The sequence below is a fragment of the Vicugna pacos genome, chromosome 25 (assembly GCF_048564905.1).
Source record: "Vicugna pacos chromosome 25, VicPac4, whole genome shotgun sequence".
In the NCBI taxonomy this organism is placed as follows: domain Eukaryota; kingdom Metazoa; phylum Chordata; class Mammalia; order Artiodactyla; family Camelidae; genus Vicugna; species Vicugna pacos.
The window spans coordinates 6,210,443-6,233,888 of record NC_133011.1 but is presented as its reverse complement, the minus strand read 5'-3'; the positions used below and the strand labels follow the sequence as shown (position 1 = coordinate 6,233,888).

Here is a 23,446-nt window from a genome sequence, read left to right as displayed (position 1 = left end):
TGACGAATTCTGTTTCCCTGGTGGCACAGGACTGTGACTCAACACAGGGGAGTTCTACAGAGTGCGTTAACTTTCAGTGTCGGGTCTGGAGGAGGCATGCAGCACTTCAGGCATGCGCACAGACTCTTGGGTCTAATAGAAGAGGAAGACGACACCATGCTAAGGACAGAACCCAGAACAAACGATCTAGAAAGTCTGATTTAGCAGCCACCTGGCCCCAGCATCCTGAGAACAAATCGCAGGGTAATGTTTCGAAAGGATTCAGGGCTTGAGACGAACCTAAGACCCAAGACTGAATATCGGCTCCTCCAATCACCAGTGTGACAAAGTCTCTTAACTTTTTTGACCCTTAGCTTCCTGACTTTTGAGTCAGGCTCGTGGGCGACTGACGTAGTCCGGGGTGGTTATGATGGTTAAATGGGGGTATTCACGTGCACAGGCGAGATGTTACTCATCTGACTGAATGAAGTAAGTATGAATTCCTCAGACCAAAGCTCCAGTGTGTGAAAATGGAAGTTTACCTTTTTCTATGATTGAATTTATTTTTATTTTTATTTAATGGAGATACTGGGGATTGAACCCAGGACCTCATGCCTGCCAAGCATGTGCTTTACCACTGAGCTATACCCACTCCCTGCCTGGTTGAATTTAGATAATATCTTAAGCCCCCCAATCCTTCCAGTGGTAGAAATTAAATCTAGTCAGTTTCAGGTAAGTCTGGTTGATTCAAAATAATCTCAGTCAAGAGGCTGGACGTTGTCATGTTTGACTGGATGAGTGTGAACCTTCTTCCTCTGAGTGGGTCGAGAAGTCGAGGATGCCACACTGTGTGGGAGTGGGGACCACTTCCTCCAGATCAAAGCCAAAGACAGGCCTGCTTCCCCGCAGCTGGAGAGTGGGCGCTCAGCTGGCATTGGCCTCACCCAGGGCGTCAAATCAGCCGTGAGCAGGAAGCGAGGGACGCTGGAGAATTTATTCTGGCAGCGGCAGCAGCAGGAGCAGCAGCGTCCAGAGTCCTGTTCTGGGAGGGGCAGAGGGTGACCGCCGTGAGGTCCTTGTCCATTTCTGACAGGGGCGAGGCAGTGGTGGTGTCATCCACATCTTACCAGAAATGTCCTGGGCTGTGGTTTTGGCTGGACAGACTTCACCCTCTTTCTGAGCCCGCTGATTCTGAGTATCCTTCTCGTAAGTTCCCTTTCTGCCTATGTGAACCAGAGTTGCTTCTTTGTTTCTTCTCTCTCTTTCTTTTTCTTTTTTTTTTTTTGTGATTTACTAAAGCTTTTATTTTTAATTGAAGTACAATCAGTTTAAATGTTGTTTCAATTTCTGGTGTACAGCACAATGTTTTAGTCATACATATGCATACATACATTCCTTTCATATTCTTTTCATTACAGGTCACTGCAAGATATTGAATATAGTTCCCTGTGCTGTACAGTAGAAACTTGTTGTTTGTCTATTCTATATGCAGTAGTTAGTATCTGCCCAAGGATGCTAACAACGCACTTAAGAATTTCTCCTGGAATCTCCCTGAGAAGGTGGTGGGGCGAGGCACTCAGTCTCCACGGGGCTTTACACGGTAGCAGCTCATCCAAAGGGGTCTCCTGGACATCGGTCACGAACTGCTCCACACAGGCATATTCAGAGATGTCTGTGGTTCTGTCTAGTCCTCGGTCATCATCCCCTCTCCACACCAGCCACCCCTGAGAGGTCCTTCCTCCCACCTGGCCCCTAGTCTTACGGTTCACACCACGTCTACTATGGCACCTCCATCCTGCAAGTCTTCCAGCCCTGGTCTTGTATGCTGGACACTGTCAGTCCCATAGAAAGAATCTGCTGCCCCTGCACCCACTAGGACGCAAGGAGCACCTGTGCTGGGCCTGAAGTCAGTCGGCCTGGTACCTGACACGGGAGCTTCTGTTTGTCTAGTCCATAATGGCACGAAGAACTAGAGGGTCTTGCTGCCTCCCAAGACCCTGACAAGAAGTGGATTCCTCGATATTTGGATCCCCAAATCTGTCTGGGATGTCTGTGGCCGTCCCTGGGATGCAGTCCAGTGTAGGAGAGGGGCACTTTGCAAGGCTTGGCTCTTGAGGACATTCCCCGGATCCTAGTGTTTTCTGACACCTCCCCACCCCCAGACTGGCAGACTGTTCACGTCTCAGAGAGGAGGGGAAAGAGCGGCCCAGATAAACCACATATTCGTCCACATTTATTCCATATTTACACACAGAGACTTTGGTATATACATCACTGTTTATTTTTTAAATGTATGCCCAGTGGGGAGGGCATAGCTCAATGGTAGAATGCATATTTAGCATGCATGAGGTCCTGGGTTCAACCCCCAGTACCTCCACTCAAAACAAACAAACAAACAGACCTAAATACCACCCCTAAAAAAGTATGCCCATAGCTACTTTATACATCATATATAGTGCAAAACAGTAGCTTTTGTCTTTCTTTTAGCATCCTCAAGCTGTTACTTCAAATTACTTCAAACATTTCTTTTATAATAAGATTATATTTGCTATTGATTGGTTTATCTATTATCTTTCTCTTATGACACATGTATCTTTAGCTCTGTTACATTTCCCTCTTTTCCTGTCCACCCTTCCACTAAAAATGTTGTGAAAATACACTAAAAGACAAAGCTACAGCCCTGACCAGCAGGACAGCGATTTGACTGTCAAGCAGCCTATTAGCACAATCTGGAGGAAACAGCTCTATGTTTACATCGCTGAACTAAGAACTGCAGTTGATAAAATCTGAATGTAAGTATCAAAAATGATTATTAAAAGAGGATATAGATAAAACGAATACACTCAAAATTATACAATGTAAGAAGAGGGAAAGGAAGATGTGGGTTGGTGATAGGAGAAAAAACATGTCAAAATATTCATTTTGCACAGAAAAGAATCAGAGTAAATCATTTTCTACTTTAAGAGAAAAAAATAGCTTATAACAAATGCTTCTGAATAACTTAAGGGTAATCATGAGAAGAATTAAATTAGGCGTATTATTTCCTAAATGATCAGAGAAAAAAAGAAGAAATTCCAGAAAATAAGGAAGGGTAGTTGACAAATTTGCTCTCTTGGCAAATTTCAGGTTATAATGCAGTATTGTTAACTACAGTCGAATGCTGTCCATCAGCTTCCCACAGCAAATTCATCTTCAACTGAAAGTTTGTGCCCTTTGACCAATATGTCCCCATTTAGCCCCCATTCCCAGGCCCTGATAACCAGTTTTCATCCTATTCTCTGCTTCTATGAGTTTTTCATTTTTAGATGTCACATATAAATGAGGTCATACAGTATCTTTCTGTGTCTGGCTAATATCATTTAGCATAACATGCTCTAGGCTCATCCATGTTGTTCCAAACAGCAAGATTTCCTTCTTTTGTGGTTAAATAATATTCAATCATATGTATATGCCACATTTTCCTTATCTGTGCATCCATCCATAGACACTTAGGTTGCTTCCATATCTGTTCTTGAGAATAGTGCTTCATGAACATGGAAGCTAGATCCCGGTTTCAGAAGTGGGATTTCTAGAGCATATGGACTGTATGGAGGTTCTCTTATTAGTTTTTTGAGAAATCTCTCTCCCATTTTCTGTAACAGCTGTTCCAATGTACATTCCCACTAAGTGTACCAGCGCTCCCTTTTCTTCACACCCTTGCCATCACTTGTTATCTCTTGTCTTTTTTAAAAACCTTTTTAAACTGAAGTATAGTCAGGTTACAATATGTCAGTTTCTGGTGTACAGCATAATGTTTCAGTCATACATACGCATATAGATTCCTTTTCAGATTCTTTTTCATTATAGGTTACTGCAAGATATTGAATATAGTACCCTGTGTTGTACAGTATAAACTTGTTGTTTATCTATTCTATGTATAGTATGTAGTATCTGCAAATCTGGAACTCCCAATTTATCCCCTCTTGTCTTTTTGATACTAGAAACAGGCCTATCTTAAAAATCCAGGGTCTGCATAACCTAGCGGTGTGACTCAGTCAGGCCTCTGGACATCTCTGTAACTCGGTTTTCTCATGTGTATGATGAAAATAAAATGCCTACTTCCTCTGATTATTCAAAATTGAATGATATCAAACAGATCCTACAACCTCGTATTGCATGGTGTCAATACATTTTCACAAAGGGGCACAGTCCAGGATGCAAAAGCAACTTAAAAAGAACTTTAATCTTTCTTTGCGTATCTTGAAGAATATAAAGGAAATTCAATTTATAACTTCAAGCCCAGAGCTTCTTGAGAATCCCCATCCAAGTTCCCCAGGGGTCTGCCCTTCACCAAGCTGCCCTCAGCACTGTAGCCCATGCCAGCTCTGTTCTCACAGTCCTTTCTACCCTTCCTCCTGAACCATCATGTTTCCTGATGCTGCAATTAAAAATCATAAGAACATGGCCACAAATTCAGATCTCTTTACCAGAGAGAGGATGAGAGAAGTTACATAGACTAAGGCAGAGAAAAGAGAAGAAGGAACTAAAATTGGAATTATGCTTTAATAAATTTTACCCCTATCACATATGTAAAGTGCCTTACACATAATAAATACTTAATACACACTATTTCCTTTCTCAGTGACTCCAAACATTTCATAAATGCTTAGTCTTCATTTTTGATATAGCTTCCATAAATAAAAATAATTATTTAATCCTTGAACACTAACTTTCTCAACACTCTCTTCCCAACTCCACCAAATTAGCAATTTGAATATGGGCACTGCTTCACAGGAGAAGGACTGCTGTTTTGAAGCAAACCCATGGTTCAGATAAATTAAAAACCTATATTACAGTATGAATAATCACCTCCTAAAGTCTCTATTCTATGCTTGATTTTTTTTTTCATTCCATCTTCTTAAAGCAAGTCACACCTGCACCCCATACCGTCCCGGAGGGGCCTGGAGTAAAACTAGACTCTGCAAAAGACCCCCTTGGTGGTTCCAACTTTTTCTAAAGTAAGAGTTTTTTCTCCTGACATTTTAGAAGTGTTATTAAAACTCACTAGATTCTTGGGATTTGGAGAGGGAAGAAAAGAAACAACTGAAGCCTTGATTTGCCTCCTCTGGATATCATGTTTGTTTTGACATGTGGGTGTGGTGTGCTTTTCTGGCAACGACTGCACAAATTCAACCCTGAGTGTCTACAGGACACAGCACAGCCATGTCTAGGTTGCTTGGACAAGGAGTATTGCTTTTCTGTCTGCAGGTCATTCACACACAGCTGCCGGGCTCAGGTGCTGTAGCACCACGTTGCTCTGCTCCTTCATTCAGATCTTAAGCCGCAAACTTATGTGTCTGATAACAAAGAGCAGGGAGAGGGACTGGCTCACAGTTGAACGCAGCGGTGGATGGAGACAGGCTTTGGGGTCATGGATCCTCAGCAAAAGTAAAGGTGGCAAGTTTCTGATCCTCTGGACAAGACACCAATGAACCTATTTTGTGACATGTGTCTCGCTGAGTGTCAGGATGCCATCATTTCTACCACGTCTCCTCTTCATTCTGCAGTTCTTTCTGCCTCCTTTTTCAGTGGGAGTTCTTCTCAGATGTCTTTGAAAGTTTGACATAGCATCTTTCTGCTATATCTTGGCACTTAGGTATAGAGCACTATATGTTTTCTGTTGCAGAATTTCTTATGCTGAAATGAGTTTTAATATTTTATTTGCCTCTGTCATCATCGTTCCCTTCTTCCCGTCATGAATTACTCGGCTACAGCCATACACGATGAACTTCTTGGGGTCCATGCCTTCATCATACTACCTCACACCTCCATACCTTTGCACGTGCTGTTCCCTCTGCTTAGAACCCCTTTTCCTCCCTTCATTTAGCTCTCATCAGCACCTGTCCCTCAAAACCCAACTTGTGTCACTTCTTCTCAGAAATCCTGACTCTTCCATTGTGCTCCCATAGCAGGCTTTAAATATCACATAAAACCAATACTTGCTGGGCATTTATTAAAAGCTAGGCATTGGGTTAAGCACATAACCTCTATTAATTCATTTAATCTTCGTGACAATCTTATGTTGTAAGAACTGTTGCTTAGACAAGAAGAAGAGATTTAGAAACATTAAGGAACTTGCCCCAGGCCAGGCTGGTGATGAGGCCCAAATTCAAGTGCAGGTCTTTTTGACTTCAAAGCCTGGTTTCTTTAGCACTAGGTTATTCTACTTTTCTAATAATTAAGGTACATTTGCTCATATACTATAATTATGGGAATGCTTTCCTGGCTCTTCCTTTAATTTGAAAGTTCCTTGAGGTCAGAGCAGAAATCTGACTTCAGCGCACACTAATAAATTTCCTGGCTTAGATCAAGTGCTCAACACAAAGCTGTTGAATACCTGAGAGAGGAGGTCTCTGTTCTGCCACTTTCCATGTTCAGCTGCCATCAGAGTGCCTCTTTTCTCAGTGAAACTGAAACTCAGCTGCACCAGGTCAAACCATACCATATGCTAGTGAGGAAAAGCAGAAGGAATCCGAGGCAACCAGTTTATTGGCAGCTCTGAGCAGAGTGAACAGGAAACACAATGTGTAAGTGCCCAGGGATGCCAAGCTCAGGGATGAATTAGTTTGTGCAGCTGGGAGTCAGTGGCAGCCAGCCCACCAATTTCACACAGGAAGCGATCATCAATAGAGAAACACCAAGGGCGGGAGAAAGATACCCTGTGAAGCCAGAACCTGACTGAGAGAAGCCCAGGTGAGTCCAAATAAAGGGCAAGATGGCGTAGACAAGACGAAATGTAGTGTCTATTTCAAAACTGATGTTACAGGACTTCAGGATGTGCCCAAGCACCTCAGTGAGCCGAGTCACTCACAGTTAGGGCTCACCGTGCCTCCCAGAGAAAGACACTCAGGATTTGCTTAGAGAAACTGGACCAAGGAGAGAAAGGATCTGCACTCACAGAGATAACTATGTGGAGAAGCCAGTTTTGAATCCCAGCCTCACTTACTTCAAGAATGAGTGAGAGTAAATAAAAGTAATAATTAAACAGATAGGATGATGCATTAACAGTCCCACTGAAAGTAACAGACTAGGGATTTGCATGACAAAAATGATTGTGAATGAGAACTGTGATAAGGAGGGGAGAGAGTTAAATATTTTCCCAAATTTTGAATGTAGGGGGAAAAAAAGGGCTTATGCTTGATATGCATAGCTGGGGAAGTCAGACAAATGTAACACACAGGGAGAGCCATGTAGTTAGGTAGGACTGGAGAGTGACAGCTGAATGGGTTTCAGATGAGACAAAAGGGAGAGGATAGATGAATGTGTATTTCGAGTTTCAATATTGAGAAGAAAATACAACATTGTTGGGAATAAACAACATGCAGTAAAGGAACAGAGAAGAAAACCAGAAGGCTCCTTCCTTTTGGATATCAAAAGCCCGGAGATCAAAATGTTGACTTCAAAAGAAGGAATTTTAATAAAAGAAAAGATAATGGTGCAGGAGAGTTTTGGGAAAATGAATGAAGAGGTGGGAAGTGAAAATGACAAAAACAATGGCCCACCGTAGGAAACAGAAATTCCAAATCTGTAGAAAGAGAACAGGGATGCTGAGCCTGAAACAGCAAAGGGCAAAAGGAAGGGGGCCACCCAGAGGGGAGCCAAAAATATTAAATAAAACGTGAAAAGCACAAATACAGAGAAAATGTGTCTTTAAGCTGGAATGTGGGGTTTAAATAGTGTACATGTACAAAACCTAAGAGGAGAAAAGAAGAGTCAGTATTTCAAAGCAATAAAAAAAAAAGCTGAAAAGATATTGCTTTAGGGGGTCTTCATACAGATCAGTCTAGGAAAACAGATGTATGGGGTATAGTGGTTAATGAAAGTTTGAAAATTATGTCACCTCTGGTCAAAGATATACAATTATGGCTTTGAATTATAGGACAAGAGCTAGTATATAAAATATTATTTCCCCAAAAGAAATAGGAAAGAGGAAAACTGTGGAAATAAATTATATTATTATTACCCTATAAACCAGCGGTTCTTCCTGGTGGCGTGTTAGAATCCTAGTTTTTTTAACTGTGCCAGTCTGGTCTACCATCTAGACCCTGGCTCCAGATATTGACTTGTTTGGGGTGGGATCTCAGCATCAATATTTTTAAAAGCCCCCTCAGGGGAATCCACTGTGGTGTCAGGGTTCAAATCACTGCTAAACCCCATAAGTCACTTGGCAGTAAGAAAAAAGTTCATTCCTGTTAGCTAGGGTGAAAGAAAGTGGCTGTTTGAAATTAAGAATTTAGGATCAACCTGTAAGATAAGTCTAACTGAGGAATGCGTATTTATATAAAGCTATTTACCATATAAAAGCTATTTACCATATCTAAAAGAGAATCAACTGAGGACGTATTTCTGTGTAAATAAAAATAAAGGTGAAATTTAAAGTTTAAAAATATCTGAAATTTAAAAACTGAGAAATTTGGCAGGGATATTTAAGGAACTGGCAAATCTTCTTAGAATACGAAGACATTTAAAATAAAGTCAGAGGCATAAGGAAAAAGAAGAAATACTATGATCTTATAAGAAGAATCTGTATTTGTCTCCCCAGTAGCTCGAGCAGGGCCTGCCGTGAATTTGGAATTCATAAATTTGGCTGAATAATGGAAATCTGCATCAGGATAAGCATGAGGAAATCAGGTGCGGAATCAGGGAAGCAGTGGAATGGACAATGAAAAGCACTGGGCTGACCGTCAGCGCTGGGCTCCCCCCACCAGCGTGTCTCCCCTGGAGAGAACAAGTCAGCACATCTCCTCGGCTTCTTGTTGGACTAGGTGGACGCAAAGCTCGTCTAGCTCTGAAAGCTTATGCCCATATCATAGCTTTGAGAAATAAAGGAAACCTCAAATGGGAAGGAAAAGTCAAAAGCCTTCAAAAGCAAACTGAAGTGTGCCAGATGCACATAACGGAATTCATAAATAGACAACCTGAAGGTGAAAAAATGAAAGCCAAAACACCAAAACTAGGAGTCAGTACAAGGAGCCCACAGGTCCACTAGGCGGTGAGCTCCCTGAGGGCAGGGGCTTTCTCTACCTTGCTTCTCACTGTGTTCCCAGTGCCCAGAACAATGACTGGCTCATAGTGGCTGTTGACTTGACTGGAATGATGGGGAATGCCAGATTTTTATATAGATCCAAACAGAGCAATGATCTGGAAAGTGTCATGGAGGAGATGGTCAAAAAAAAAAAAAAAAGACGCCCATTAAGTGCAAAGTGTTCACAAGTCATCAGCACCACGTATCTGTGTGATTGATACCCTACACGGGGACTACCATCAACTTATCTTGGCCATTCCACATGCGGTAAGCACACCAGGACATGGTTCACATGAAACATTGGCTTGAAGCTAAGTGTGGTGACATGGAATTAATTCAGATATTGAAAGGACTTTAAAGCAGCCCTGTACCTGCCAAGTTACTTTTTTCTCTTCAGCCAAAAGCATGTGCTTTTCCACAGAAGAAGGCCAAGGGGCCCTGATCATGAATCCATTTTTGTATTGCAGGATCATTCCTGAGGGGACACCTCAATTATAGTCAAAAAAAAAAAAACTTTCCCAAATTGTTCCAATGGCTTCAAGGTTCAGCCCCAAATTTCTTCTCCAAGTAAAGCAGATCCTCTAATTTATAGCTCACAGTTTTCCAAAGAGTAGTAACTTTAACAAGGAGTCTGCATTTACCTATCGTAAGTTTAAAGACTATATGGACTTGATTAAGCTCCCTGTCTCCTTTCATCACCCACAAATCAAGGGCTTGGATAAAATGATAATGTACACCAAAACAGAGGTCCACATGCATTGTCAGAGGAGGCTGGCCGGTAAGTTGCACGAAGTTTCCCAGGGTTCAACGGGGCATGCCTTTCCTCCAGTAGCCAGCACGCTTGCGTTGAATACCTGTGTTGGGCCCTGTACTAGGGCTGAGGGCTGTAAAGATTAACAAGTCAAGGTGTCTTCCTAGAAGGCTTTATGGTCTAGAGGGAGAGGCAGACAGTGCCACATCTGAACAGGAAGGGAAAAGAAAGGAAGCTGAGATTTGTTCAATGTCTGCTGGGGGCCAGGTTCTGTGCTATATGCATTATCTTCTCTCTGTTATTTGATCCTACAGTCTCTTTTATAAATAAGAAAACTCAGTTTCAAAGGGGGTTTTTAGTTACTCAAAGTCTCAGACCTGAGTGCAGACTAATACAGTGGGCACCCGGATATTTTTTCTCCTTGAAAATCCATTCTCTCTTCCCTCTACCACACTCAAATGCAATTTTCAAAAAGTTAAAGTAATGGTGGTGATAAATGCTACACCAGTAGCAGTTTGAACAAAGGGCTGTGGGAACACAAAGGGCACAGTGACACTGTGACTAGAGACGAAAGGGGTCAGGGAAGGCATCACCGAGGAGGTGACATTTGAGCTGGGCCATGTTAAACAGCTGGAGTCGGTCCTGCTGGATTACTAATGTGTTGATTTTTTGACTACACCTCTTGGGCACTTACCAGAGCCACAAAGTGAAGGAAGCAATAATTCTTCTCTGGCCACCAAAACTGCTGAAATGGAGTCACCTGCTATTTCTACACCCACTGGTTTCACACAGAGGGTTTCTCAAATAAGGCTGCAGTTAGAGGATGTTAGCTTAGGGAGTAGCAGGTGTGTGGATGGAGAGGGGTGCGGGCCATGTCTGATGGGAAGGGGAGTGCCTTGGTGCTTCTGAGCTCCTCTTGTTTGCATGCTGGGACTAGAGGTACCCAGGTTAGATAAACGGAAGCAAACCGCTCCAAAAAGAATCTGCAAAAGCATACGGTACAATTTTTGTCTGAGAGTTGTTTTAAAAAGAAAGAACTCAAGCATGGAGTTTTTTAAAAAACAGAGTTTCTATTTACCTATTGATGATAAATCAACAGGGTTGCATGGCAGCCAAATGGGTCTTTGAATGTGCTGCTTCATTTTTCCCATTAAGTCCAAGGAGTGTCCCAGAAACGGAAAAAAATAAAGCATTAAACTTCAGTGAGGCAAAATTTGGAAAAACGTATGTGATCCCCTGAACAAAAGACACTGGGTTGGACATTAATGGAAAGAACCTTAGAGTAAATTATGGAAAGTTTAGTAAGTACGTACTCTGAAAATGAAAGGAAATAATGGAGTGCCCACATAAAGCACATAGAATCCCCAGGTGGGGAGGGAAAGGGAAAATATTGAAAGGGGTTATAAAGCACGATGGTGTTCCTTCTCTATAGGAGAAGGCACACAGAGGCAACGGCTAACTAACCCAAGCCACGCGGGTGAAGCAGGGAATGACCGAGACGTTCCCAGGTGATCTGCCTGCTTCCAACTTCCCTCTTATAAACGATTCCTCCCACTGTAACCAGCGATCTCCCTGAACTTCAGATCTGACTAAATCACACCTCTGCTTACACGCCTTCGATGCCCTAGTCTCAAGAAGAAGTCCAGATCCCTTGGTGTGCCATGCAAGAACGATCATAGTGTGGCTCCACTTACTATCCAGCTTTGTCGCTCCCCTTTCCCAACTCACACTTTACTCTCTAATCGTACTGAACTCTCAGACGGTGCCCCCAAATCAACCCTTGAGATGCTGAACGTGCTGTTTCTCCTACCTGGACTGCCATACTTCACCACCATCTTCTCTTTTCTCTGAATTCCCATTCCTGCATTCTCTCATCTGACATTTATTGGGCCAGGCAATGGACTGGGCCTTGTGCTGAGAGCAGGGATGGAGATGGAGATGGTCCAGACGCATGGGCTTCATGGGCCTCGCTTAGTTATCATCACTTCCTTCCTGAAGTAAGGGCTCCAACGCGGAACTGAACATCCCTCCTATCCCAAAGCACCATGAATGAATGATTAAACTATTTATTGTTAATTAGTTAAATAGTAGTTAATAGTTCATTACACAGTGTAATGAATAACTAATTAACTATTGAATCAATAGGCCATAAAAGACCATAGAAAAATACTATTTCCAGTGGTACAGTTTTCCCAACAGTATTTGCCCCTGTTTGGTTCAACAAACATTTATTGGGCATCCATTACCAGATACCATTCCAGGCACTAGACCTCTGCAGAGAATTAAGACAGTCTCTGACCTTAAGGAGTTTGTAGTCCAGGAAGGGAAACAAAGACATAAATTCTAAAAAAATTTTAAAACATATACATGTATAACTTATTATAGGGGCAGAGGGCGTTTCAAACGTTTTGTCTTTCAATCCTCACAAGAACTTTGAGGTAAAAGACGATTCTTCTTATTATGCCTGTTTTACTGTGAGATGACTAATTTCCCCGAGGTCACACTTGAACCCAGGCAATCCTGTTCCTCAGCTCATGACCTCAATGGCTTAACAGGGCAAGGCAGGTGCACTAGTGGAGATATGTATAGAGCACTGTCTCGAAACAAAGACAGGAACTGAGCCCAGAACTGAAATTCAGGAGAAGTTTCTTGGAGGCTCTGAGTCCTTTCCTGTGCTAAAGCCGAGGTCCCTGAAATGAGCCATTGCCTTAGCTAGCTGAATGAGCAGACCCACTTACCCCAAATCAGACAGGTGAGAAGAAAGAAACCAGATGGTTCACACAAGTGAGACACGCTCTTCATTAACTATTAATATTTTTATACCACTTGGGAGATAACTATTGCCCTCAAGAGCCCTAAGTGCCACCCTGATCATCCTGGCCATCCCAGCTGCAATGCCAGCTCTGTAAGATTTAAGCTTCCAAACAGGCATGAATCGGCTTCTGTTCACTGTTCTGTTCCGTCGACCTAATTCTCTTCGCCAAAAACACACTGCTGTAATTAACTATAGGTTTGTACTAATTCTTGATTATCAGCTGGGCTGAATCCTCCTTCTTTGCTTTTCTTCAGGAGTGTCTCAGCTATTCTGGCCCTTTGTTCTTCTGTTTATATACATATATATTTTATGTTTATCAATGTACTTTTTTTAGGTATCTATTACTATAAGACAAATTATTCCATTAGTGGCTGGAAACAACACAAAGGTATTATTTTACAGTTTTTGTGGGTCAGGAATTCAGGAGTGTCTTAGCTGGGGGCTTCTGGCTCAGGGTGTGGGCAAGAGCTGGATAGTCACCTCAAGGCTTGACTTGGTGAGGATTCACCCTCAGGTGGCTGTTGGCCGGCATCAGAAGATCCATTTCCAAGTTCAGTCTCCACAGGGCTGCCTGGAGACACAGACGCTGGCTTCCTCCACAGCCAGCAATCCAAAGAGAGAGCCCCCAAGACAGAAGCCGCAGAAGTGACACCGGTCACATCTTCCATGGTCTATCCTTCAGAAAAGTCGTAAATCCAGCTCACCCAAGGGGGAGGGGATTACACAGTCATGAACGCCAGGGAGCAGGGGTCATTGGCGGCCATCGTAGAAGCTGCCCCCTGCAGTTTATTCAATTTAAATGTAAATTTTAAACATAGAAAATACATTCTCATAGTTAAAAATGTAAAATGTACCAGAGGGTATATAGTAAGAAGTCCCTGTCACACTCACTCCATTTGTCAAGTTCTATGAAAAATATTACTGAACTTTTAATTATAATTGCCTTGAATCTAGAGATTCGAGAATCTATATTTTTGTGATATTGAGTCTCTATGAAACGATGAAGTGTCTTTTGCATAATATCTTTCAGTAGCTTGTCATAATATCTTTAATTAATTTAGGTCTTACTAATATCTTCTAATTGATTACCGTAATTTTCTTTCTAAAGTTTCTACATGTAGATTTACTTTTAGTACTTTATTTTTGCCATTGTAAATAGCATCTTTTAAATATAGATATTTCTAACTACTTATTGCTGATGTTAAATATGCAATTGACTCATATATTGATGTATATCCAGCACCATGCCAAAATCTCTTACTAATTCAAAAGAAATTGTCAGTTTATCTCCTATGTAGATAATTCTGCCAACTGTAATGATGACAGTTTGGTTGCTTCCTTTCCAAATGTTATACCGTTTATTTATTTGTCTTCTTTTATTGTGTTGGTTGGTACTGACAGTGAACTACTGTTTTGTTTCTGATTTTAAAGGGAATGTTTTGACATTTCATGATTTAAATAAATATATGGTTCTTTGATAGATACCACTTAGCAGATCAAAGATGTTCTTTTGTATTTCTAGTTTACTAAAATATTTTATAATAATTAATGGACTGATAATCTTAATTATTCCTTCATTTTAGTCCTTCTCTTTTGCTGTGTGGAATCTGCTTTTGAAACCAACTGAGTTTATTTCAATTACGTTTTTCAGGTCTATAATTTCTTTTTCAAATATGCCTTTATCATCACTGAGAGTCTCTGAATTCATACTTTCAATATTGTTTTACATTTCTTTAAACTTATAAAATATGCTCGCTCATTTTATATTCTATATTTGATTATTTGAATATCATAAGTTTTTGTATATTTGATGTAAGTATTTGTATATTTGTTTCAACTGTTGGTTATTTCTGCTGACTTTCAGCCGTGTTTCTTGCTCTCACATCTGTTTTGTAATGTTTGGCTGTTGGGTCCTTTATCTGATGTAGTTTTATCTGAAGAAATTCTTAGAGGCATGAAGTTGAGAGTTCTTTCAGCCACGGAAGATTAATACCTGCTTTTGGAATCCACCTTTAAACCTATTATTTTCCTAATAATTTTGTTTTTAAGATAAAATAGGCAAGTTTCCCTTGTAAATTAGGATTTACTTCTAGTGCACTGTTCACTGAAGGTGTAGCCCTCTTTGGTAGGTATGGTCTTGGCTTCACACGCAGGTCTTTGATCTGACTCCCTACATTATACGGAGACTAATATTTGTTTCCAGCTCCCCATGAGGCCATTAGAACCTAATCTCTGGATCACCAGAAATCCGCAGGTGCCCAGAGAGCACTCATAGACTTTACTCCCAGGATTTATGCTTTTACTTCATGTTTGATTGCTGGGGATTTCCTTACTCTGTTGCCAGCTCAGCCATTCAATGAAAAGTTTTTCCAAACACTTTATATAGTATCTGGGATTATTCCATAGTGTAAAGGCTTCTCAGAATATCAAGTTTATAATACTGCCAGAAATGGAAATCTAACTTATTCTTTTTAAATTTTGCCTAAATTAGAATAGTTCCTTTTTTAGATGATTAAGTTATTTTCTATGAAAAAAAAATCTTCATAATTGTAAGAATATGTTTCTGTAAAAATATAAACTTTTTAAAACTTCACAGAAAGAGGATATTGCTGAAAGTTTTACCACTTTCCAAAGATATTCATGTGTTAGTACTAGGCTGAACCACATGAAATGGTCCCCCTGTAGGTCAAAATTAACTTTGTATGATTCAAATAAATATTTCCTTCCAGTTTTTTTCAATAACTGCTTTATATAGTCAAAATAATAATTTATATATATATAATCTTATATCTTTTTCTTTGCAGAAACATTTCCCCATTAAACTTCTCACAAATAGCTTGCTTATATAATACTTATATATGTGACACTTACCATAATTTTTCAATCATTTCCTTACTTTCAGACATTTAAATTATTTCCAGGGTTTTTTAAATAACTAAGACAATAGTGAACATCTTTGTACATAAAGCAATTTTTTGAATTTCGTATTTTCTCTTAGAATGGATAAATGGAAACAAAATTGAGGATTCAGAAGATTGAAGTTTTTAAGAATCTTATTACCTAACAGCAAATTACACTTCCACTTGAAGATTTAAAATATCAGAAAAGTACTATTTGGGGTGTCTCTCAACTTCCTAATTTGGTATTTGAATACCTCATTGGAAAAGTCATGTGATGCTTTAGCTCTAACCTACATCTCACCTGTTGTGATGTAAACATTATCTGTTCTTGGTTTAAATAGCTCCCAGACACTCACATTTTGTGTAATGACTGAAAGAATCTTATCCAACTTCCCTTAGGACTTTTATCATGAGTACTATGAAAGTCAAGTTACCTAAATCTATCTAAATTAACTCTTCAAAGAGGTATGCCAATTCTCATCAAAGGCCTAAAATATAGCTCCAAGCAAGTGTTCCGATTTCATTTCATTTCCATTTGTGGAAACACCGTTTTGCTCCTCTCTTGCAAATTCCTCTCTATGTAACAGAAAAAGGCAGTAACTAGTACCTTTTTCTCTCACAAGACTGTTTCAATAACAAAATCAAAGCTACTTTTTATTGAGTGCCTAATTTATGCCAGGAACAATGTGAGGCACTTTACATGACCTCTAACTCCCATAATAAACTTGCGAGTTGTCTCATGCCCTTTTGATATCTGAGGAAAACTGAGTCTCAGAGAGACTAAAAAATCATGGGAAAATAGAAGGTGTGATCAGAGTTGAAATGGATTTGGCCAAAGTCAAGTCTTCCACTACAGAAATACACACACACAAACAGCTAGTCAAAGTTATGGCTCAAAAAAGGAAAGGGAAAGGAGTCTCTTTCGTGCAGCACCCCGGGTGTCTTGGGCAACTAAAGCACCCAGGGAAACAATGGCTCATCCTTCACGTCATGGGCAAAGTTTAAGGCCACAGTAAAGACACCTGGCTACCACTCTTGTGAAATAATTGCTAAGAAACGAACAAAGAGCTGAGCAAATGAATACATAGCCTAAAGATGGTTTTCTCTGTGGTTTTGGTTTAATCAGCTAATAACACCCAAGGACAGTGTGGCTAAGCTGCTGCTTTCATTCAATGCCGTATTCAAGCGATGTTGTTTCACAGCTTTAACAGCCCTGTCAACATTCATCAGGAAATCAGTGCGGCCCTCCAGAGTTCTGCCATGAAAACATGGTGGCTTTTTAAATTAGAGCCATGCAACCTTCAGCACACCCCAGTGCTGTGTTGAACTGATGTGTCGCATTCTCACCTAAAGTTCCCCGAGATTCAGATGAATCCAAGGGAAGCAGAGAAGGGTCCACATGACCCCAGTTCAACAAATGTATTTCACAGGTTTCACAGTGAGCCTTTAACTCTTGATGCCATGGCCGTCAAAAAAATGAACAAACGATAGGAGGAAAATCTAACTTTCACCCACAATGTGAGTTGTTGGGTACTCTATCTGCTGGACACAAGTTCTGTGAAACATAGAAAAATAAAGGTAAATCCAAGATTTGGGTGACATCGAGGCTGCTATATGTGTATGTACCTGCAAGAAGAGTGTTATGCAGGCAGGAAGTTGGGAGCTAATTTAATTTGTCGGCTTTATTATTTTATTAAAAATGATATTATTTACCAAAAGTCTTGCATCGATGCTGTTTTAAAAAAATACAATGAGTCTTCCAGGATTATCACCCCTGGTGTTTGAATGGATCTGTGTATACACTAAAAATCTATAGTTGGCTGTGTTAGGAAAGAGGAGGGTATTCAACAAAGTGTAGACATTTACTGCTTTTCCTGAAAATCTGAGGACTGCAGACTCCTCGATATTTTGCTATTGAAACCACAATACATTATGGGAAGGCTGCTTCTGGGTTTGAAGCTTCTGTTGTCCGTAAATTAAATGGAAAAAGGTTTATTCTCTTCATTTTTGCCATTCACTGCTCAGGAGTTGCATTCCTAATCAAAGATAATAATTTGGTATTTAAAAGTAAGTAGCTGTTACAATAACAAAAAAAGAGAAAAATGCATACTTGGGATCTCCACCTACTAGTGATCTTTTTGCTACAGCCCTTAGTTTTTCTAAGATCAAACAATGTTAAACATGATTTGATCTTTTTTAAAAAAGTATATATTTACTATAAATCATCTTGACTTGATCTCAAATTAAATTTTCTTCAAATAAACATATACAGCACCAAGTAGTATAGATATAAAAAAAAAACTTTGCCCAGTTACTCTACCAGAGTATATATTCATGCCAATCATGAAATCAAAATTCCTTTTCATTTTTTAAAGTATTCAAAAACTTTTTTATAAAATGTTGCTTCCCCAAAATTCGTGTACAAATTATGACTTCACCTTTGTAATTTTTCTTGGCAAAATTTCTGGAATAAATTAATCAAATGCAACCTTCCATAGGAAAGCACTTCCAAAAAATAACTTCCTCTCCTGAAATGGAGTCTGCAGTGACTTCTCCACTTCACAATGTAACATTTAATGCTTATTTGCCAAAACATTCATTTTTATTGATAATAGGAGACTTTGATCGGCAGTTCATTAGCCGTGTGACATAATTCATTTCCTGTTATACCCCAAATGTTCAGGTTCAAGTATATCTGAACACCTACAATAGATGGGTTGGAAAAAGAAGAGTACACCGCAGGGTGGGGGAGGGCGAGGGGTGTCATATTTTTATTCAGGACAATAATCTAAGACTGCACCTACATTTTGATAAATTAGGTTTGAGGCCAAAGTGGAATAAAACAGGTAAGGAAATTAAACTTGTTAAATTTTTTGTAATCGTCGTAATGGGAAGTGACATCTCATAAACTTGTCTAGGAAGAAAATTCCAACCTCCTGTAATAAAGTCAGTGTGTGCAGAGAAGTGGCATGAGGGGCAGATTAAGGGTTGATCCGCCTTCCCTGGGAGAAATACCAGCCTCCTTTGGTCAAGGGCTAACCTCACAAATGGGCCTAGCAGGTAGTTACCAAATCTGTGTGTCCTGAAAACTCTAGTGATGCTATCTTTCTCAAAGCATCTTCCCGAGGTCTATTACTGACAGCTGAAATTCACCCATTGGAAGTTTATGCTCCTCAGAATGTGACAATGAATCTATGTATGTTCTGTATAACTGAAAAATTGTGCTCTACACTGGAAGTTGACACAACATTGTAAACTGACTATAACTTAATTAGAAAAAAAAAAGAAGTTTATGCTCCTCCTTTCCTGTTTTGTCCCGCGTTAAATTGTAAATACTACGGAATGTAATAATACACGAAGCTTGTCTGTCATTTCTGTCTTCATGGTGATGAGTTTTTAATAGAAGAGGTGAATAGTTTGAAAGAATCCTCTGTAATGGGAAGGGAAATGATAGTAAAGGGGAAACGCCGTGGGAGATGCCGGGCGCACTTGGCAGTGTGAGAGGGCACAGGAGGGAAGGGAAGGCACTGGGAGACAGGGAAGGCAGTTAAGCCAACGGAAAGCTCCACAGCTTCTATTTGAATGGAGTTATGATTGTGCTGGGGCATAGCCACATGGGGCTCGATCTCTGCTTCCAAGAGTTAGGCAGATGCATAGAAAAATAACACAAGTAAGGTCATTTCAAACAGAAGATAAAGTATAACATAGCTAAGAAAACAGACCTCTTTTGATTTGAAAATTTGATTCTCAGAGTCAGTATCTATAGACATCTGTAACTACGGCGTTTCTTTTCCTGTTCCTACGACGTGGCAGGAAGGCAAGAAACCCACCAACAACTCTTTAAGAGGAGGATCCAAGGGAAGAAACATAAGTATTTCTCAAAGTGTGTTGCATGGAATACTTGAATGGACAGATACTAGATGATGAGTGGGAGAGCGTTCTGTAGATAAGTTTGAGAAAAAGCTTTATACTATAGGTCTCTCTTAGAGAGGTAAAACATGAGTATGGAAGAGACTGCTCTGTGTTCCCTAAAGTCCACTAACTTGTTCTCCAGATCACATTTCCCAGCATTCACTTGCACTTAGGTATGGCCACGTAACTGGGTTCTGGACAATGGGATGTGATTTCTGGGTAGAAGTCACATGTGCCACTTTCTGGCGTGGCCCGTCTTCTATGCCCCATCTTCCTTGCTCCTTGCCCCTTCCAACTGTCTGGAATGGAGTAAATCTAGGGTGATTTGAGGATGATGAAACTGATGGACGGTGAGCAGCTTTATGAATGACCTCTTGGACCCAGGCACCTAATCAAGAATTCTAGCACTGGACCATGTCATGAGCCAGAAATACATCTTTTTATGTTTTACTATGTTAAGCCTCTGAGATTTCAGGGGTTTTTTTCCTATTACATCGCTTTAGGTATTTATCCTAACTAATAAAATGCTTTGCATTTTGAATGTCTGAAAGGTTTCATACTTAAAAATCATGTTTACTCTTATTACACCCAGTTTTTTCCACTGATCTGACCACAGAGCCTTTATGGTCTGGCTTTGTTTTTACTTTAATAATTATTAGCTAGTAGAACTACTGGTTTTCTAGTTTAGGAAAAAACAATGTTTTTCTTTTGGGAAGGCTCCATCATGCCTTCCTTTACTCCGTCTAGCCCTCTGGAAGTTTATTCTAGCTGGAAGAAGGGAAAACTAAGAAACAGGCTATGTCCAGAACTATGAGGATGCACAGCATCAGTTATAAACTCACTCAGAGGGCTATGTTAGATATTTCAACACAGAATTAAATAAGTGAGTGCAAAGAACACAGGCATTTTCTTTGAGGAAGCAGCTCTGAAAGAGCCTCTTCCACATCCAGGAGCTGGGCCTAGCCAAGGAGTTTCGCCTTCATCCTCGAGGACTTTGATGTCAAAGGAGACCTTCCTCAATTTCTCCAAGAGGGAACCGGCTGACTCCTTTTGATCCTGTCCTCACCAAGACGAACAGTTTCCACCCAGACAAGGACAAGCCAGTCAAGGTGCCCATGATGTGCAGGGCAGGGAAGTTTGCCTCCACTTTTGGTAAAAATTTTCATTGCCACATCCTCAAACTGCCCTACAGAGGCGATGCCACCATGCTGGTGGTCCTCATGGAGAAGACGCCCTTGAAGACTACCTGACCACAGACCTGGCAGACATGTGGCTCAGAAACATGAAAACCAGAAAAATGGACGTCTTCTTTCCAAAGTTCAAGTTAGAGCAGAAGTATGAGGTGCGTGAACTGCTTAGGCAGATGGGAATCAGGTGAATCCTCTCACCCTGGGCTGACCTGGGTGAACTCTCAGTTACTGCAAGAAATCTTAAGTGTCCAAGGTCTTACGAAAAGCAACGATCAAGGTCTGTGAAAAAGGATCAGAGGCAGTGGCAGGAACCCTGTCAGAAATTTCTGCTTATTCTATGCTTCCCATCACCCAAGTGGACTGGCCATTTCATTTCATAATCTATGAAGAAATCCCTAGAATGTTGCTTTTTCTGGGCAGAGTGGTGAATTCAGCTCTTCTGTGATTTATGACATGTCTGAGTACTTAGAGCTACAGCAATACTGACTCTGAGGTGCTGGAACCTACACAGGACTTTGGCACTGGGTGTTGAAAGAAGGAAGTGCCCTCCATTGCCCCCAAATGGTAGTTTGAGCCATTCTTAGATAAATCTGAGTATTAAGTTCAAACTGATTTTCAGGAGAAAAAAATGAAGTAAAAGGAGGGAAGAGATATGAATCATACACAGAAGCTAAGGATTAATGAGAAAGGACAAGTGCAGTGAAAAGGTTCTAACTTTTTCTTAATTTTGCATTATTTTCTATTTTCATATAAGAAACCATCACACAGGAATAGTAATGGCTAATAATGGCCTTGTTCAGCTATTTTAATAAAAATATGTATTGTGATCTTAAATCAATTAGGACTCTACCAGAAAGACCAGCTCAAATGAAGGGGTTTGTTGGTCTCCAGGGCAAACTTCAGTGCTGGTTTGACCCAGGAGCTCCATGATGTCCTCAAGGACTGGCCTTTTGGTCTTTCTAGTCTTTCTACTGAGTAAGATTAGCAGCATCTTCAGTTTGCCTTCCACTGTGACAGCAAGAACTGCAGTGGTTCTAGGGTTTGCATCCATACATCCCAGAAGACATTATTTCCCCCCCCAAAACTTCCACTTACGTCTTGTTGATTTAACGTGGGTCAACACCCCTTATTATACCTGCACAAATCCCAGTGTTCATGAAAATGCTGTATATTGATGGACTTGTGTTTAGGTTACCTGGACCAGGCACTATAGCAAAAGGAATCATCTGATTAAATTACACAAGTCAGTTCCTCACTTGTAGCTGGGGGGTGGGTTAAATCCTTCGCCATACAATGTGACTGCCACACAACAGGCAGAGGGAGAGGTGCCATCACTGATGGGGGCCAATCACAGATCAAATTACTTAGTAATTACATAATAATGATTACAAATTACAAACAAATAATTACAAATTACATAATAAGAAGAACTAACACTTCTATATCAGATACTCATCATATGCCAGACACTATTCTATGTATTTAAATAAACATATTAACTCATTAAATATATTAACTCACAACACCACCATAAAATAGGCAATATCATTAACCTCATTTTATACTGAGGCATAAATAGGTCATACAATTTGCCCAAAATCAGGGCAAGTAGGTAACAGAGCTTGGCTTTGATTCTAGACAGTCAAGAGTTATATATACATATGGAAATATACACCTAATAACATGTATAAATAGATGTATACATTTAATACACATATATACATACATACTTATACCACATAGACACACATGCATACACACTGGTATAGCAGATGAGAATTCCAGCTCTTCAGACCTTTTGATTATAACAAAGGTGCCATCTGGTGTTAGAACCCTCTAATTGCAGAAAAAGCAGCCAAGTGGAAATGAAGACCCTCAAACAATACAAATTTCACTTCCTAGCAGTCTCAAACCCAGTCATCAGAGCTCTGTCTCACTGTCTGAGGCAGCCTTATCATGCCTGAAAATGTATTTAACACTTTACAGTGTTGCTTCCAACTGGCCCTGCACACTTACTCTCTGTATGATCTGCAAAGCCACTCCTAAATGGCTCTCACTTTATTCTCATGTCAAGGGAGAGAGCACACATGGAATTTATTTGGGAAAAAAATGAGATGTCCCATATGACACACCAAGTTCCCCTTGTTTAGCATCCAGTCCAGCCCTGTGCATCCCAAGCCTGTCCCTGCCTGTCCCAAGAGGCTGACTTTGGTACTTTTCTTCCTCTTTCAATTACTGGATAAAATGTGATGGTTGCAAATCTTGCCCAGGACATGGGGGTGCATCGTGACCGACTTTCTGTTTGACTTCTCTGCCTGCTTTGTTATTGGTCTGACGTCAGCTCTCCAGGGTTGATACCTTGGATAGAAACCCAACCCTGAGTTTGTGCTTCTCTTTCAGAACAATTGATTCTAGATTTTTGAGACTACTTTCATATTTAAGCTTAAATTGAAACAAGGTCACCAGGAGCAATATCCTCTAGCCCCGACCTTCTTGCCAGCCCTTTTACTCCACCGTAACTTACTCAGTCTGAATTTCCTCTAGTTAATCACTTAATAAGCCTTCTGGTAAACCAAAGGAGTGACTTAACTTGTTCATGCTGACTCTTCTTCTTAAAAGCTCCAGTAAATCCAGAGTGATTGCCTCACTCTCAAGTGAGCACCCTCTTAAAATAAATGATTAGTTACTGTACACACACACACACACACACACACATTCGTGCCATGAGACTCCTATGCTGGGGGCTTAAGCTTTGGGCTGCTGACCATCAGGTTTCTCACAGCACATAAGGTGTTAAAAGTGTAGTGTTACTTTTTGGTCAAACAGAATCATTTC

At 40.5% G+C, this 23,446-nt stretch overlaps 1 long non-coding RNA gene across 2 annotated transcripts; it reads left to right on the top strand.

Annotated features, from left to right (window-relative positions):
* Window positions 1-91: 91 nt before the first annotated feature.
* On the top strand, window positions 92-17,188 carry LOC140689099 (uncharacterized). Of its 2 annotated transcripts, XR_012063973.1 has the most exons (4): window positions 92-243; window positions 2,579-2,771; window positions 8,561-9,821; window positions 15,608-17,188. It is a non-coding gene; the product is annotated as an uncharacterized lncRNA (long non-coding RNA). The 2 variants fall into 2 exon arrangements; XR_012063974.1 differs by lacking the exons at window positions 8,561-9,821; window positions 15,608-17,188 and adding an exon at window positions 3,960-4,115.
* The last annotated feature ends 6,258 nt before the right edge of the window (window positions 17,189-23,446 follow it).